Source organism: Bactrocera dorsalis, chromosome 5 (genome assembly GCF_023373825.1).
Source record: "Bactrocera dorsalis isolate Fly_Bdor chromosome 5, ASM2337382v1, whole genome shotgun sequence".
In the NCBI taxonomy this organism is placed as follows: Eukaryota; Metazoa; Arthropoda; class Insecta; order Diptera; family Tephritidae; genus Bactrocera; species Bactrocera dorsalis.
Window position 1 is genome coordinate 49,085,298 of NC_064307.1, and position 16,759 is coordinate 49,102,056.

At 33.1% G+C, this 16,759-nt stretch overlaps 1 protein-coding gene across 1 annotated transcript in view; it reads left to right on the top strand.

Moving 5' to 3' along the window:
• The first annotated feature begins 350 nt into the window (after positions 1-350).
• Positions 351-16,759, top strand: part of LOC105223792 (organic solute transporter alpha-like protein) — a 36,486-nt gene continuing 20,077 nt past the window's right edge. Inside the window, exon 1 of the mRNA XM_049458439.1 lies at positions 351-956. The gene's annotated coding sequence lies outside the window, so the exon portion shown is untranslated. The remainder of the gene's footprint in view (positions 957-16,759) is intronic.

Sequence of the window (16,759 nt, forward strand, 5' to 3'; positions counted from 1 at the left end):
CATCGAACTGCCGAACGAGCCAACGTCTCCAACATGTTGGTAAACAAACAATTACGGAAGCGGCAACACAGCCAACAAGTGATTTGGGGAGCTGGGAGGCAGTGGTAGCATGTTATGTTGGAGCAGATAGAGAGAGAAAGAGCGACTGCCGGGGAATGCAGAGCGCAACATTGCATGGCAATGAGCCAGAGCGCGGCAATCGCTAGAAATCATTGAGCTCTGAAGGCCCAACCGCTGCCTGACCGATCCGCAAAGGCACCTCAAAATTGCCAAGCGAAAAATTTAGATGCGAAAAAATCGCACGTTACCAACTAGTCAAGAGCAAAAAATCTCATAGATGCCATGCGACGAATGTAGACCGCAGTGGCAGATAGTTCAGTTCCAAGCGATCGCGCGTGCAAAGCACATGTGTGCAATCGAACGAGCGGCCGATGGTGACTGTGGCATAACTAAGTGAGGCTTCAACGTAATCGTGTCTTCATATAAAGTTTTTTGGTGCTGTTATTTTATGGGCGCGTGTGACGTAAACGCCGAGAGTCATTCAAATATCCCATTTGAAAAATCGAAGCCGAGTTGGAGCCAAATCCATTCCCGCAACAGGAAGTTGTAGCTTTGAATGTCACGTGTACTGCAGTTGTTGCTGTTAGTCCAAACATTGTTAGCTCGCCGCTAGTGTGTTTTGCTTTGTTGTTGTGTTCGAATTTTCACGTGTGCAAGTGAGGAAATTACAGTTGCAATGTGAAGCGCTGGAATGAGTGAAAGAAAATTTAATGCCAAATAAAGTTATTGTGTAAGCTAACGGGTATTTTTGAGTGAAATATACAACAACAGCACCAACAATAGTTATGCAAGTTTTTTCTTGCACTCAAGCGAAGTCGTGAAAACAACAGTTTTGAAAATTTATGCGACTTTGAGAGGTGCGAAGCTGCGAAAGTTGTGAAAAGTTGAGACTTACCGTAAGTAAAAAGGGAAATTATACAAATTTATACGATAAAACTTTACACACTAAAAATATATTAAATTCTAGAAGATAAAATTGGCATTATACAATAAGAAACACTGACACATTTATATAAGGCCGGAATATTTTTAATGTGAAACTTTTTTTTCATATTTCATCTTAAACCTTGCATAAAGTTAGTAATTAAATTTATTCCTCAACCGGTTTAAAAGTCCAACTATTACCGCTTTTATATATCTTTCAGTTTTTTATATATTCAAAATTATGCAAACGCTTAGTGAATAGTCAGAGGAAAAATAATTTTTAACGTGATATATTATCTAAAGAAAGTTGCCACCTTTTTAAAACGTCATTGGATGAGACTGACAAAGTTTAAAATTATTATTGAAATATGAAGATCAAAGTATATGAAAGCTATATATAAACAATGAACTATAAAATATTATTGCATGATAATGATACTATAAATGTGAGGTTACGAAAATATTAATAAGCCCTTTTTGGTTACATAGTTGCCTTCTTTTTAAAGTATTTTGAAATTTAAATTTCTAAAATTAATAAAATATTCGGATATGGATATCGAACTAAAGAACGTTGCGAAAGCTAAAATTATTTTTTAAGAGAGTTGCCATTTGTTTAAAATCTTTTATTCACTCAAACGGCAATTTAAATGAAATTTGTCACAACGGGCATCACTCTAATGAGGTCAAGAAAATATTTATATACGAACAATCATTTAAAGCAGTTGCCACACTTTTCAACACATTTTGTAAATAAATTCAAAAAATGCTTGCTATCAAATTTAATGAATTTGTAATAGGATTAATATCCATACAAATATTTTCAATAAGATCAGCAGTTTATCTAACACACAATTGTGCTCACAAACCAATAATAGCATTCCTTTTGCAAAATGTTGTTCAAAACAATGAACCTGACCTTCTTTCTTAAACATTTAATAGTGATACATCACTGATAGTTCTCCGTTATTTCTTTATAATGGAGTTCAATGTATGCGACCTACCGAGCGAAATTTCATTCTCGCCACAATTTATCTCACTGAAAATTAATTCCTGCGAAAAGCCACAATTCATTTCCCGCAAAATTAATTATTTTTTTAACGGTGAATATATAGTGACAACAAATTTTTATGAAAAAAAAATAGTTTTATTAAAATTCATAAATAAAAAGAATTGTTAAAAGTTCCGTCTTCATGAACACATTGCCATCAACATACTCTTTTTATATATTATACAAGTATATAACTACACTGGGCTGTTCTTATTATTTTTTTAATAAATGTACGTGCACATAAATTGTTTGTACATTTTAGAAAAAATATGTGACGTTTGTCGCAAAATATTTTGCGAATTTTCAGCATTAATTTCTGCTGATAAGCAGACGGGTATACTCACCGTTTTACAGCACACTCTGGCTAACAGAAACAAAATTAATAGATCATAAGACATGGTTGTTAACGGTTATGGTTTTCAGGGTAACACAGTTTTAAAACACTGTTTCCACTAATTTCATATTAAAGGCAAAATAATGCAGGGTTGTCAAGCTTGTCCTCTACCTTCGTATGTATGCCAAGCTGAAAAAATACTTTTGGGATATTGGAAATACGTGTTTAGAGATATGACTATTGGTAATATTTAAGATTCCGTTTTTAGAATTAGATGGCGCAAGACAAGTCGATATTTTGAGTAATCTTTAAACAAGAGCCAAGTTTTAAATGTTTACGAAATAGAAAATTAAGTTGCGACTATCGAGAACCAACTGTATGTGTGTGGATTTATTATGAATGCTCAATTAACTGCAAACGTTTTTGTACAATTAACAAAAATCTCGGTCATTGTTTACCAAAATTATTTAATTTCTTTTATACAAACGCCTCAATTTAAATATTTACGTCATTATATTTCTTATCAAATTAATTTTTGGAAACCGTATGTTGCATAAAGTCATACTAGCGATAATCTCGACTTGCTGTATTCTTTCGCGTTGTTTGAAGAGTTCAAATATTAAATACTCGTATTAGCATCGTCTAGGTACTATGCAGAGTAAGTACCCCTGCATTATTGTTATTGCATAATACATGATTTTAACTCAGCCCTCCTTAGCAATAATGCTATAAGTCAGCTGATTTTTATTTGCCCATGATTTCATGCGCCTTGATTCTGAATTTCTTCATGAAAGCATTGAATTAGCCATTGTTTCGATGATGAATACATATCTCATACTTTAATAAATTATTCCAATAAAATATTAAGCAATAAAAATTATTTTCTTGATTAGGGTTTTTCTGGGCACCTATTTCACACATACACACAGCACGTGAGTCTCAGGTCAGTCCTTACCTTATTACTCGGAATGTTTTTGAAATTTTAATAAATATCAAATGGGGAGATATCTAAACCTACGGTCTACAAAATGTCCTGGTTTACTCAATTGAAATCTCACTTTCTTTTCAAAAGTAATTTGCACGGACTGTTGTTGTTGTAAAGGTTACCTAGGAACCGTTAGGATGGTAAGGTTTAGATAAGTTGTTAGATTAGTCTCGATTCTCACGGCAACTCGAGCTCTTCGTCTGCAAAGGGCGGTAGTTTGACTCCAAGTACGCCATTAACTGATAAGTAGTCGGCGAAGGTGTTAAAGGCTCCACTGTGAATGGCGGTCAGTACATGTCTGAAGTTTGTTGCCACCGAAGCTGGTCGGCGTATTGTTTTATGTCGGCGACGTAGTTGAAAAAGGACGTCTGATGCTCTTAGGAGGCATCTCTCTCTCTCTGCTTAGAGAGGAGTCCTTTTGCTTCTTAACTGGGAGCCTAACAGCCTTACTGTGCAGGTGTTCTATGGGAGACATCAAGGAGTATCCTATTCTACTCCGGAATGTCACACTTGAAATCTTAAGGTTATTGACAGATGAATATTTAACGCCCGCAACAGCAGATTTATCGGTATTGACCCGGATTTTATCTGGCCAAGGGCGGTACTTTCAGAGATCTAACCTCGTTTGGATTGGTAAGTTTTACTATAAGATTGTCGCATGACACGAGAACTAAACATCCACTCAGAAATAATTATCTCAAAATGAACTCCATGGTTAAATACGCGATAAAGTCGGTAACAATAAAGCAATTTATAAAAGGATTGAACATAGAAGGACATTTGTAGAAAATTTTCGCACTTAGTATGGAGAAGTTGAAGGTTGGAAAATGTAGTAATGGTCCTGAAATGCAATTAATGAAAGGCACAGATTTTATCAACGTTATGCCTGTTTTGGGCAATGAACCGTGAAAAAGTTTTGTGGTGATAGTCGAAATGAGCTGAGAAATACGACATACATACATACATATGTATGTTTTCGACGTTTTTCTCTCTGTTTATTGCGACGTAAAAATATCAGTTAATATGTTTCATGTTTTTTGATTTTTGCAAAATGAAAATAAATTTTTCCAAGTCCAATATTAAAATATATTTTCAAGAATTTCAAAATCAATCAGTGGCAACAAAACCACAGTATACCATTGTAATATAAACAATATGAAATAAATTAAATATTCCTAGTTGAGACTCAATGTTATAAGTTGTAAGAAAGATTATAAAGTTTGGTGTAGAAAGTTAATAAGCCACTTATCACATATTAGGATCTAAGGAAACTTACACTTAAGAGTACGTCGGTATTTGTTAAGGAGGTTGATGTCTATTCGAAAATGTACCACTATTAGTAGCCACTACTGTGCTATGGCAACTCTGGTGTAGTATATAATAACCATAACATATCCCATCAATTGAAAAGTATTTGAGAAATATTTAAGGTATACTTACGACTATAACATTTTCAATAGAATCATCAGTTCATGTATCAAAAGTCTGTTGTCAACATAAGTAAAACTTATGTATTATTAGTGCAAAAATTTGATTTTGAAATGCCCCTCCGTTTATTGAACCATTTACAACATATTAACCGCTATCGTCAAAAAATTTGTTTATTTATACTGCTAAACTTAATCCTTAACTTTAATTCAAAATTCGAAAATTTCTTAAGTAGACCACCTATGTCAGTTATGTCTGTGACTAACATCAATTACATACCTTTCGAGATTGTTTCGAGCATTTCTTCAGACAGTGTCGGCGCTTTCTCGGATTTCTAATTTCCATATATGGATGCCCTAATGTCATACTTATATTTTATAATATTCTACTTTAAATTCAATAAAACTAGATGAGTCACGACGACTTGCATGTAAAGAAGCATCAGATTTTGAATTGTAATCACAGTAAGTATTCAGCGAATTCCCAAAGTGAGATAATTTTAAGTGCCAATTCATAAGCAAATGGGTCTGATTAATTCGACAAGATCAATTAAAGTGTGACTGTGGAAAAATACTTCAAAATACCCCATTACATCAGACACCCTTCAGTACCCTTTGGAAGAGCGTTGCGTTAGTAACTAAATAAATAAACTAAGAGCTTTCTAAGTACGGATGTAGCAACTCTAAGATGTGACTATTTCAAGTTCCTTGTGAAACAAACTTTAATGGTACTCAGCTCTTGAATTCTCAAGAATATTTGTACAGATTGATAGCTCAACTTGAGCAGTCACATTCACAAGTCGTTCGTTTCTAAAACTAGTTAAAATGACAAGCTTGCGAAACGGAATACAAAGCAATAATACGGAAAAATATGCGAAAAATTAACAAGCAAATTTTTGCAAGTCAGCATTTCAAAGCCGTTCATGTGATTTCAAATCAATGTTTGGTACCATCCGGTATCAACGTAATCCGTAACTCCATATGTGTATAAGTATCCCTCTATTATTTTTTATTATTCGAATAAAAAACTAGCATGAGTTATGTACATACATATACAAGTATAGCTTAGCGTTTTGAGCTCGATTTTGAATAAACTCTTATATACCTGTAAAGTTTGATTATCAAAATTAGACGATTAAACATAGTGATTTGAAATTTGGAATTTTTTTCAATAAAAATAAAAAAAGTTTCTAAGAATAATAATTTTGTCGCAGGAATTTTTAAAGTTGAAAGTCTGATCTATAGTTTATATGGTATAGTTTTGAACTTAAAACAATCGTAACAAATATTCTTAACTACTTTCATAACTAAAATAAATAATTTATATTTAAATAGTACTTTTAAATAACATTTTGATTCCATATATAGTACATTTACAAACGACAGAATTAACAAATACAAATATATATATGTGTACATAGGGAAATGTATTCTACAACTTTGTATATAAGTATGTAGTATATAATTGGTGTGGTTTTATGTCAAACACGTTTAGAATTTTAATGGCCTAATCATCATATACCTTTTTTATACTCTGGCAATGACGCTGAAATTTACTAGAAAAAGTAAAAGATTTAAATGGCTTTAGAATGGTTGCCATTCAGATTCTGAGTTATTAAAAAATCTATTGAAATATGTATACTCACTTTTCTTATTTTCCAATATAGCATTATAAAATATACAGGTATGTACCATCAATTTGGTCCTAATCCTTCTTAACACTGAAGATATTCTTATAGCTATATACCATACTTCGCAGCATGGTCTTCAGTTTTTAAGAGATAAGATGAATTCTGATGTCATACAGTACTGTACAGTTTATCAATTCAAGCTTTCAATTAAGATCAACTTTTCACATCATATAGAACACAAAATTCATTTTTATCGTACTCTCCTGAGAACTCGATGGCAATAAAAATAATTAGATGTTGTATACTTAATTTTTACATTATCCAGATGAGCACAACACTCCATTGTCAGCCTGTGAAATCACACTATTCCACTTTTTCTAAGTGTTATGTACAAATACGTACTTAAGGGTAAAAACCAAAAGAGTAGTTTATAAGTTTTTAAAACTTTAAAAATTTGCTATTTAGAACCCAATTAAGAAAAAAAGGTTTATGACTAAAAGAAATAAGGAAATTAAAAACTCAGGGTTGGGCATAAATTGTTAAGCAGATTTAGACATTTCAGCTCTTAAAGTATTAAAACCGATCAAATATGGCATACTTTACTTCGGACTCTAAAGTTTAGATAGAGTATTGATTCGGAAAAAATTACTCAATCTCTGAAATTATCTATGGAAAAATTATATTCGTAACAAACTCACTCGATTTTTTGAATTTAAAAACTTCAGAAACTATGTATGCACTACATATGAATTACTTCTGCAATAAAACATCAAGCTAACCCTCAAAAATATCAATTCACATCTAGATCTAAATTTCAAATAGTACAGAAAATACAATAATACCAAAATTTTTAAAGTTGAAAGTTTAGTTGAAGCGAAGCAATAAAACATAGAAAGACCAAAACACATGTAAGTAAAAATAGTTTCAGAACGAACTAGTATGTTAACTGGTCTGAAACTTCGAGCCAGTTATTTGTTTGGACAAAGACACTTCCCTAACTACTTGCGGTTCATACTAGTCGTCAGGCGGCTTATAACTGGTTGATTTCACTGCAGCGATTTAACATCTTTCTCTAACTCACTATATGATTACGAGTACTACCTGCTTTACAATATAAACTCGTAAAGTCAAAAAATTATCACGACAGGTAAAATATGTGGAAAACCTAAATGCGATTAGCAAATTTGCATTTTAGTGTGAGTTAGACTACAATTCCAGAAATTTCACACGTAGTTCCATAACACCAGAAAATTGTGAAATTTATTATCTTTCTATAAGCAAAAACAAAATAACAATAAATAATTATGAAGCGACTTTTTATTTTTATATTTAAAGATATATGTATACAACCATACATATATACATATGTAGGTACGTATATAAGAATTTTAAGTTTTGTGTGCATTTGCACTACACAGTACGTTCATCGGTAATACTCAAATATATACATATACATATGTACATACATATGTATATGTTTCATTTCATATTTTATTCATTACTTTTAACTACAAATTATATCGTTTTTAAAATGAATATGTTTTGCCATCGCAAACTTGACTTTTGGTCTCTAGATGATCATATTTCATTTCGACGAATTTACTTTACCACCATCAACTAAGTAGGTCATGAAACGAATAGCAAAGTGAACAGAAGTACAAGCGCAGCAAAATATTGCATATTCTAGGAAGAAACATGGTTTCAGTTGAAAGTAAATACATTTTGTTGAACTTTAGTAGAAATTAGAGAAACGAAAGCTCTTCTGTTACGAAAAAAAGTTTTTCTGTCACAAACGAAATAACAAAATTATTGGTGTAGCAAGTGGAATTGAAATAGGCTATCTGTCTTTCGGACACGACAAAATTACCTCAATTACATATTTGAATAATTGCCGATGATCATGCGTACAGAATTCCTTTTGTAATTTTGTTCTGCCGCAAAAATGATTTTTTTGAGTCAAACCAGCTTACCTATCGAATCCAATCATCCTTGTTATAAAACCAGTTTGAGAAGGTCAATAGTTTCATCAATATCTTATTCAACCATGAGATCAATCAATTCAATTGGAGCATTCTTCTAAGCACGCATTATCGTAAACACTACCATCTTGCTACAAATCATATCTCTAATGACGTATTGTCTCTCGCTGATCTCTTCAAATTGCCATATAATATTGCTTGTTGTTGGGATTTCCTCCAGAATAAATTCCTATGCGATATATCTTTAGAGTTAACAGGTGGTCAAACACCCCTTTTGCGATTTCTACTCGAAAAGGAACAAAAGTACATACATACATATAATGCTTTGAAATTGACCAAGTTATTACGCAAATACAGTTTCTCCGGAGGCTACTGTTTTTTTTTTTTTTTATTCTCATATGAGGTCCATTTCTGGCTACTGGTTTCGTGAGCAAACAAAATTGTCTCTTTTCGGGATGAGTCAAACACTTCTGTGGTTCAGGAAATCCAATTGCGTTTGATGCAGATTTGTGCATGACGGGTTCAAAGGCAATTGCAAGCGTTAAAACATAATATATGGAACTACTTTTACTCGGAATTTGATGAAAACCACGCGAACGATCTCTATTTCCAACAAGACGGTGCGTCGCCTCATATTTCGCGTCTAGACATGAATACATTGCATAAAAAGTTTGGCGACTCGTTAATTTAAGAAATTACCCAGTCTAATTAACGCCAATCTCAACCGATTTAACGTCTCTAGATTATTTCCTCTGAGGGTGTGTTAAATCAAAGTTTTACGCCAATCAATCAGCAACACTCGAGGAGCTCGAAGATAACATTCAGAACACTATAGCCGAAATTACAGCGTGAATGTTTTTTTTTTTTTTTTTTTTTTTTTTTTTTTTTTTTTTTTTTTTTCAAAAATTATTTTATTTATTGTATCTGCTTTTTCTTAAAGCCTAACAATAAGTAATGAAATCTTAAATCTATTTAAAAACTAGACAGACTCAAGCAAGTGATTGAGCTGTTTTGGTGATACGTTGCTTTTTAATACGCAGGCATATCTCTTCTTTTAAGGCGTGTTTGATCGCAGGACTGTACCAAAGCATTAGCCAAAGGGTTTGGCTGATCTCGGAGTTTAGATATATATTTAATTCTGCTATCTTCTACTTCATTCTTTACCATTGGAATGCCAAGGTCTTTATGGATATTTTCATTATGGATGTACCATGGAGAACACGTGATTGTTCTAAGCATTTTTGATTGGAACCTTTGTATTAGATCAATATTAGTTGCAAAGGTCGTACCTCACAGTTGAATGCCATACATCCAAATCGGCTTTATGACCGCATTATATAAGAGCACTTTGTTGTCTAGGCTAAGTTTGGAGTTTTTATTTAAAAGCCAATTTAAATTTGCAGCTCTAATCTTCATACATGTTATTCTACTAGATACGTGTTTTCTCCACGTGAGCCTTCTATCGAGGTGAATACCAAGATATGTATGTTACTTCGTTCGCTGGGGTACTAAGATATTGTTTATTTTTACTGCCGGGCACATCTTTGGTCTTAGCGAGAATGTAATGTGCTTACACTTCTGTTCATTCACATTTATACGCCAATTCGCTAGCCATTCTTCGACAGAACTTAAATGCTCCGTTAATATTCTTGATGCTAAAATGTGGCATTTGTTACGGCTCACTATTGCTGTATCGTCCGCAAAAGTTGAAGTTAATACATTGTTAGCTGTTGGAAGATCTGCTGTATATATGATGTATAGTGTTGGGCCTAAAACACTGCCCTGGGGTACACCAGCCCTTATCTGACGTTCATCAGATATGAAATCTCCCACTTTTACCGTAAATTTTCTATTTTTTAAATAAGACTCCAAGGTTCTATACAATTCTAAAGGTAGAATTTTTTTAATCTTATATAAAAGACCTTCGTGCCACACCTTATCAAACGCTAGAGCTACGTCTAGAAATATAGCTGAACAGTACTCCCTGTGCTCAAATGCTTTCCTTATCTCGTTAGTAATTCTATTTACTTGCTCTATTGTGCCATGTTTCGCACGAAATCCGAATTGATGCATTGGTATTGTGTTATTTTCGTGGAGGAAAGGAGACATCTTTGATAGTAATACTTTTTCAAATATTTTTGAAAGACAGGGTAAACTACTCATAGGTCTGTATGAAAATGGTTCTGCTAAGTCTTTCCTAGGTTTATCTATTAAGATAATCTGTGAATTTCTCCATGAAATTGGATAGTATCCGAAACTAAGAATTGCATTGAAGAGCAAAGAGAGCACCTCTACAGCAATAATTGGTAACTCAATTAGCATTTTTGGGGAAATTTTATCACATCCCGGCGACTTTTTTGGATAAGGTTCTTTGATGATATCAACAATTTCAGAAGGTGAAGTCTTAAGAGACTCGAGTGACTCTTTAGCTGTGTTGGGTAAGATTGACAGCTTAAAGTTGTTCCCTGGCAAATTGGGTTGAAATACCTTTTCTGGGTGATTTGCAAAGCAATTAGCCTTTTCCTCGTCACTTCGAGCCCAATTTCCACCCAAGTCTCGTATAGGCATGTTGGGGTCAGTTGGTGGCTTCATGGACGATTGGGCTTTCCAATGGGAGTTTAGCTTGTTTGAATTTGGGCACAGCTTCTTTAATACATTTCGGTGCGTAATTCTTCGTTTAAGCGCTTTTTTTTAATTTACGTACAGCAGATTTTAATTGAAGCTGAGTGGAAGGGGAATCTGTCATTCACGTCTTGCACGCCTTTTTTCATTTACAAGCATTTCTATTTCTCTATTAGAGATTTTTCTGAAACCAAGCGGCTTATAGCTTTTGTTTGGTGTTGCTAAGACAGCTGTGCTGGTTATTATATCATTGACTTCTCTTATACTTTCGTCAATATCTCTTCCTGTATTTATTTTGTACTCAATATTAATGTGGCTACTGACGTATTTTTTACATTTTAGCCAATGCGTTTTATAAGAAGTTAGACCCACTTTTGGATAAACGAATATGGGTTGTTCACATAATTTTATTAGTACAGGAGAGTGATCAGAAGATAGATTAGTACATGTATCAGCTGTTATGTGCGATTTATCTATATTTTTGATTACAGAAAAATCAATTAAATCTGGTATTTTCTTACAATCACTAGGTCAATATGCCGGCTTACCAGGAGATATTATTTCAAGGTTATTGTGCCTATTTATAACAGTTTGATACAGCTGTCGTCCTTTCGGATTAATAAGACGTGAGCCCCAGTACGTGTGTTTTGCGTTGTAATCTCCACCTGCTAGAAATCTTTGACCTTGTGTTCCGAAAAAGTCTTTAAATTCGATTTCTGTAATTTTAAAACGAGGTGGGCAGTATATAACCGTAAGGTTTAAGTCACAACCCCGATTTTTTAGTGATATTGTTGTAGCTTGTAACTGTGGTGTAGCATGATATTCTAGAGCATAGTGGTTTAAACGATTTATAATCAACACTTCCGTGCCACTTGCGCTTTTTCATCCGGATGGTTTGTAACATATAGTCTAAAGTGAATGCTGCTCCGAGTCATCGATAATTGCCGTAAACAGATGGAGATATACAAACGAAGTTGTGTTGACTATTTGCCGACACTTTTTGTCAACTTCTAAATTATATAAAATAACAGAACCAATTAACCAAATTTGAGTGTTTTATTTCATATTAACATCACGGCGATATGTAACAAATACATACATACATATGACATAGTCATTACTTTCATTAATATCTTATTCATTTAATCATAAGATCAGGGAATATATAAATTCCTAGTACCTTATAATAAAATTTTCGTGTAACTTTTATAATAAATACTGCGTTCCCATTCTAGTTCTTTAAACGCTTATGCTACTCGCTTCCACCGCGGATGCAGTCTACGGGCAGACTCTCATTAATGCAAATCATCACTCACGAAATTAAAACAACATAATTTACATAGACATATAAAACGTATGAGTAGGTATACGTCATGCATTTAATTTATTAACGTGCAAAGCGTAGTCTGGACATCGTAAAAGCAGCCGGAACTAACGCATCAGCGCAAGCAAAATAATAATACGTAATATTCATTATACAGGTTTTTAAGTATTTTCATATTCATTCAATATTTATATATTTTATGAAGTGTGTGACAGTTCTTGCGCCTTAGAGTTTGCAAAAATACACTCCTAGGGAATTAAGAGTGCCTTACCCTGCACTATACCGGGTAATTTATCTGGTAATCCACGTGGAGCATAGAGTGCTCCAAAAATATCAATTCTTTTAAAATACCATATATGTGTGATCCAGTTAACATTATGAGGTCAAGGGCTCTTAGTCCGTAAGTACTGCATATAGTGCCAAAAATTACTTTCTTAGGAACGTAACATTCTGTAGTATTCGAACGTTTGTTGTACAGTGATTATGAAAGTTTGAAAAGAACAGTTTCTTATTTGATCGTAACGATCCTGAAATCACAGCACTGATTGTGCTGCTCTGCATTGGTATCCAGACATAATTTGGTTCAACATAATAGAGTACTTTATATCCCACAAATGAGCCAGTGATAAAACCGTTTTTGGAGGGAAGACAAGACAATGCTCGGATATCAAAGAGCTGTAAGTGGTTAACCTTGAAAATCTTATATTTATTTAAAATTTAAAATCAAATTAATACTTTGTATGCCTTTCATATAATAATTGCCAATGAACGTAATTTGGCACTTAATATATATTTATGCAAAAAAAATATGATATTGATTTGTATGTATATTCCAATAGTTTCAAAAAATACAAAAAATTAATATTAATACTGCTGATTCAATTTTAATATAATTAAATTTATTTCTGTTTTTTTTTTTGGTTTTAAACCACATGATTTTTATATACGCAAAGAGCAGATTATAATTTTATTGCATACATACATATGTACACCATGTACGTATGAACGTGTTTTAGCAACAAAGCCCCCGGCGCTATCACGTTTTGCCATTTGCCACTCGCAGAGCAGAGTGCAAAGACATGAACTCAAATGCGAACAAACTGAAATGAGCAAATTTGCCAAGGCTTTGATTGAATGAAATTTTATAGATCTTTTATTAATTTGACTTTGATTTTTTTACAAATCTAAATTGTTTATGGGCGCTTATCAATATATTTTTGTTTGCTCCTGAGCTAAAAGTTCCACCATGGTTTTAACCGCAATTCCTGGTAAGCTTCTTTGGTTAAAGAGTGTTACTAGTAAGTATACTATTACATTCCTTGGCAGAGTCATATATTGTCATTTATGCTACATTAATATTTATTATTTAAAATATCAAAATGGATATTAGTCAGAAATATTTTTCTAGCATTTATAAATAAAATTAGTCCATTATTGGTAAAAAAAAATTAAGTTTATGTTTGGCATTTATCCCACTTAAGTGAAAAATGGCTTCAAGGGCTTCAACATCGAGGCTACGCCATTCACTTAATGGCCATTGATCTTCATAAAATTATACATGTGTTTATTTTCATACAGTCGGGGGCAATGGTGTAACACATACCCTCAATACGCTAGCAAGCGAGTGGCAATACAATGTGCCCTAAAATAACTGTCTGCAAGGCACCAACACAAACTAGACGACCTCATCAGAGTTCATGGATGTTAAGTAAAAGCTAGCCGATTTACCGATCACAGTTTTGCAAAGTCAATAAAGTCTAGATTGGAAATAACTACTAGAAATAGTTGGCGCATATTCAAATTTCTGCAGCTTATTTCACTTGAAATTCTTCACTTCCAGGCTTTCCAACTTAGCACCCAAGTGTGTACTATACATGTTTTACAGCATTTTTACTTTAGAATTCAAAAAAAAACATAATTCATTTGGATGAATAGAGAAACAATGTTCCCTGTCAAATACGCTCTACTGTCAAACAGTTCGGGTTAGTACTCGTAAAATTTATCTCGAAACTTAAGGTTTCAAGTCGGCCGAAAATGAATCGACATTAAAACTCTATTTTCACAGTAACATTACCTTAAAAATCGTATTCTTAAGTATTTAAGCGAAATAATGCCATAAGCATTTATATTTAGACTAAAAAAATTTGGTTATGTTTAATGCCAGATGGAGGTTCCGTTTATTTTGAGCCAAAGTATTCGTTATATTTATATAGGGCGTCGACGTCAACAATCAAAATTTCATACTTTTTCGAGTCCTTTGAACTGCGAAACTTCCAGAAGTCTAAAAATACAAAAACAAATTAATCGAATTAAAATTTAATTTATATAAAATTCAAAACGTCCTGGCTGCCTGTTTCAGTGTTCTATGTAGTGGGTATTGCAGTTTATACAAAATTTCAAATAATTTTTTTAGGTAGGGAGCAACTCCGCAGAGGATTTCAGGCATATCGAGTTTGTCACGATATTTGTAACGCACAAAAGGAAACGTCAGAGATCCTATAATATACACACATACATATCGCTCATTTGCTGCAAGACCGGCATAAATCAAAAAACGTGATTTTTGAGTTAATGCTGCAGAATTGTTCGTTATATCATACTTCATGTTGAGTGAAAAATTCATGTGAATACCTCTTATATGCTCCGCTTGAGAAGAGGTGTAAGGTTGGAGTCACCGTGTAAGGTTGTAGTCAGTTGAAAACTTTAAACGCGTTTTCTGGAGAATCGATTTTTTTGACTTATGCCGGTCTTGCAGCAAATGAGCGATATGTATAGTATATATGTATGTACATAAATGATCAGCTTGGCGAATTGAGTTGGCTTGGTCATGTCCGTCTATTCGTCCGTCTATCGGTCTGTCTGTATACATATATCCGAACTAGTCTTAGGCTTTAATATATCGATTTGAATTATTTTTATTTTATAACGCTCCATATCCCCCCAAAAAGGTGCTCATTTATCAAAACGGCCGACAACGGACTCTTATAGCATACGAGTATAGCTATCATACAAACTGAACGATCGCAATAAAGTGGAAAGCTTCTTCATTTAACGAAATATCTTCAAGAAATATGGCAAGGATTATTGCCTAAGGCAATGATGAAATCTCGGAACAAATTGTTCAGATCGGATAACTATAGTATGCTATAGATATCACTTTATATGTAGCTGCCATACAAACTAGCAGATCAAAATCAAAGTGCTTGTAAAGAATCATTAGTATTTGTGAAGGGTATTATAGTTTCAACAACCGAAGTTAACGGTTTTCTAGTTTATTATGGTTTCAAGTACCTTTTTGGTGGTCAGATGGCAACTCGGAAAAATATTTCTTTACTGTAAAATTTTGTTAAATATTTTAAACATGCTTATTAACATTCTCTTTTTTGATCGAGCTGGAGCTTAAAATTTCGTGAAGTGGCCCACAAAAAATGTAAATATGAGACCAGTTAGTGCAAAATAATATATATACATACATTTGTATGTATGTACATATGTATGTTAATACTTTAATGTACTGTAGCTCTACACATAATTATTTCTATGCTTGAACGAAGACGAAGAACAATTGAATTCCAAACATATTTCATTTTGTTATTTTGAAGATTGAAGCAATCAAGTTGCGTTGCGATCAAAAACCCAAAAAACAAAAATTTATAAAGAAAGGTTTTTACCCAAAATATCATATAACTGAAATGAATAAAACCAAGACAAAACAAAATTTTAAGAAGCATAAGCACAGAAATATTTTAAGAGCAAAACGCTTATTTTTAAAGTCCTAGACAGCTCGTCATTTCTTTTTTTGTTTTCGCAATTTTTTGCATTCTCAAAATATGTTGTCGGTTTTCAGTACTACGTGTCACGACATTAGCCAGATTTATTAGATCTTTTATTGGTTGTTCTTTTTTTAGTACATATAAGTAAGGTGTCAGTTCGGTGTGTGCCAAAGTATTTCGTCGACAAAAATGCGCGTTCGCCGGCGACTTTTTCGAAATGAAAATAAAAACAAAAGTCGAAAATTAAATAATAATAATTATAAGTAAACGATAAGCGCTTTTCAAATGGATACCGGCACACAGGGCGTGTTTCGTTTACGGTACAAAGGGCACGTCTTCGGCTCTTTATAGCTCTATGTGTATATACACATATGTGCACATATAAGTATATACATATGTATGTACATATATGTATATACATATAAGTATGTACTACATATATGTATGTCTATTTTTGCATGAGTTGTGAAAATTTCTATTCAATATGCTCCTACCACATATTGACTTTATTATTTATTTTGTAAACAAAACTGCTTCGATTTATTTTTATTTTCTAATAAGTCTGCGTGAGATTTACAAATTAATTTCAAAGGCAGAGGCAAAAAAAAATTCGAAATAAACTACTAAATAGCACCGTTGGTTTGTAATTTCA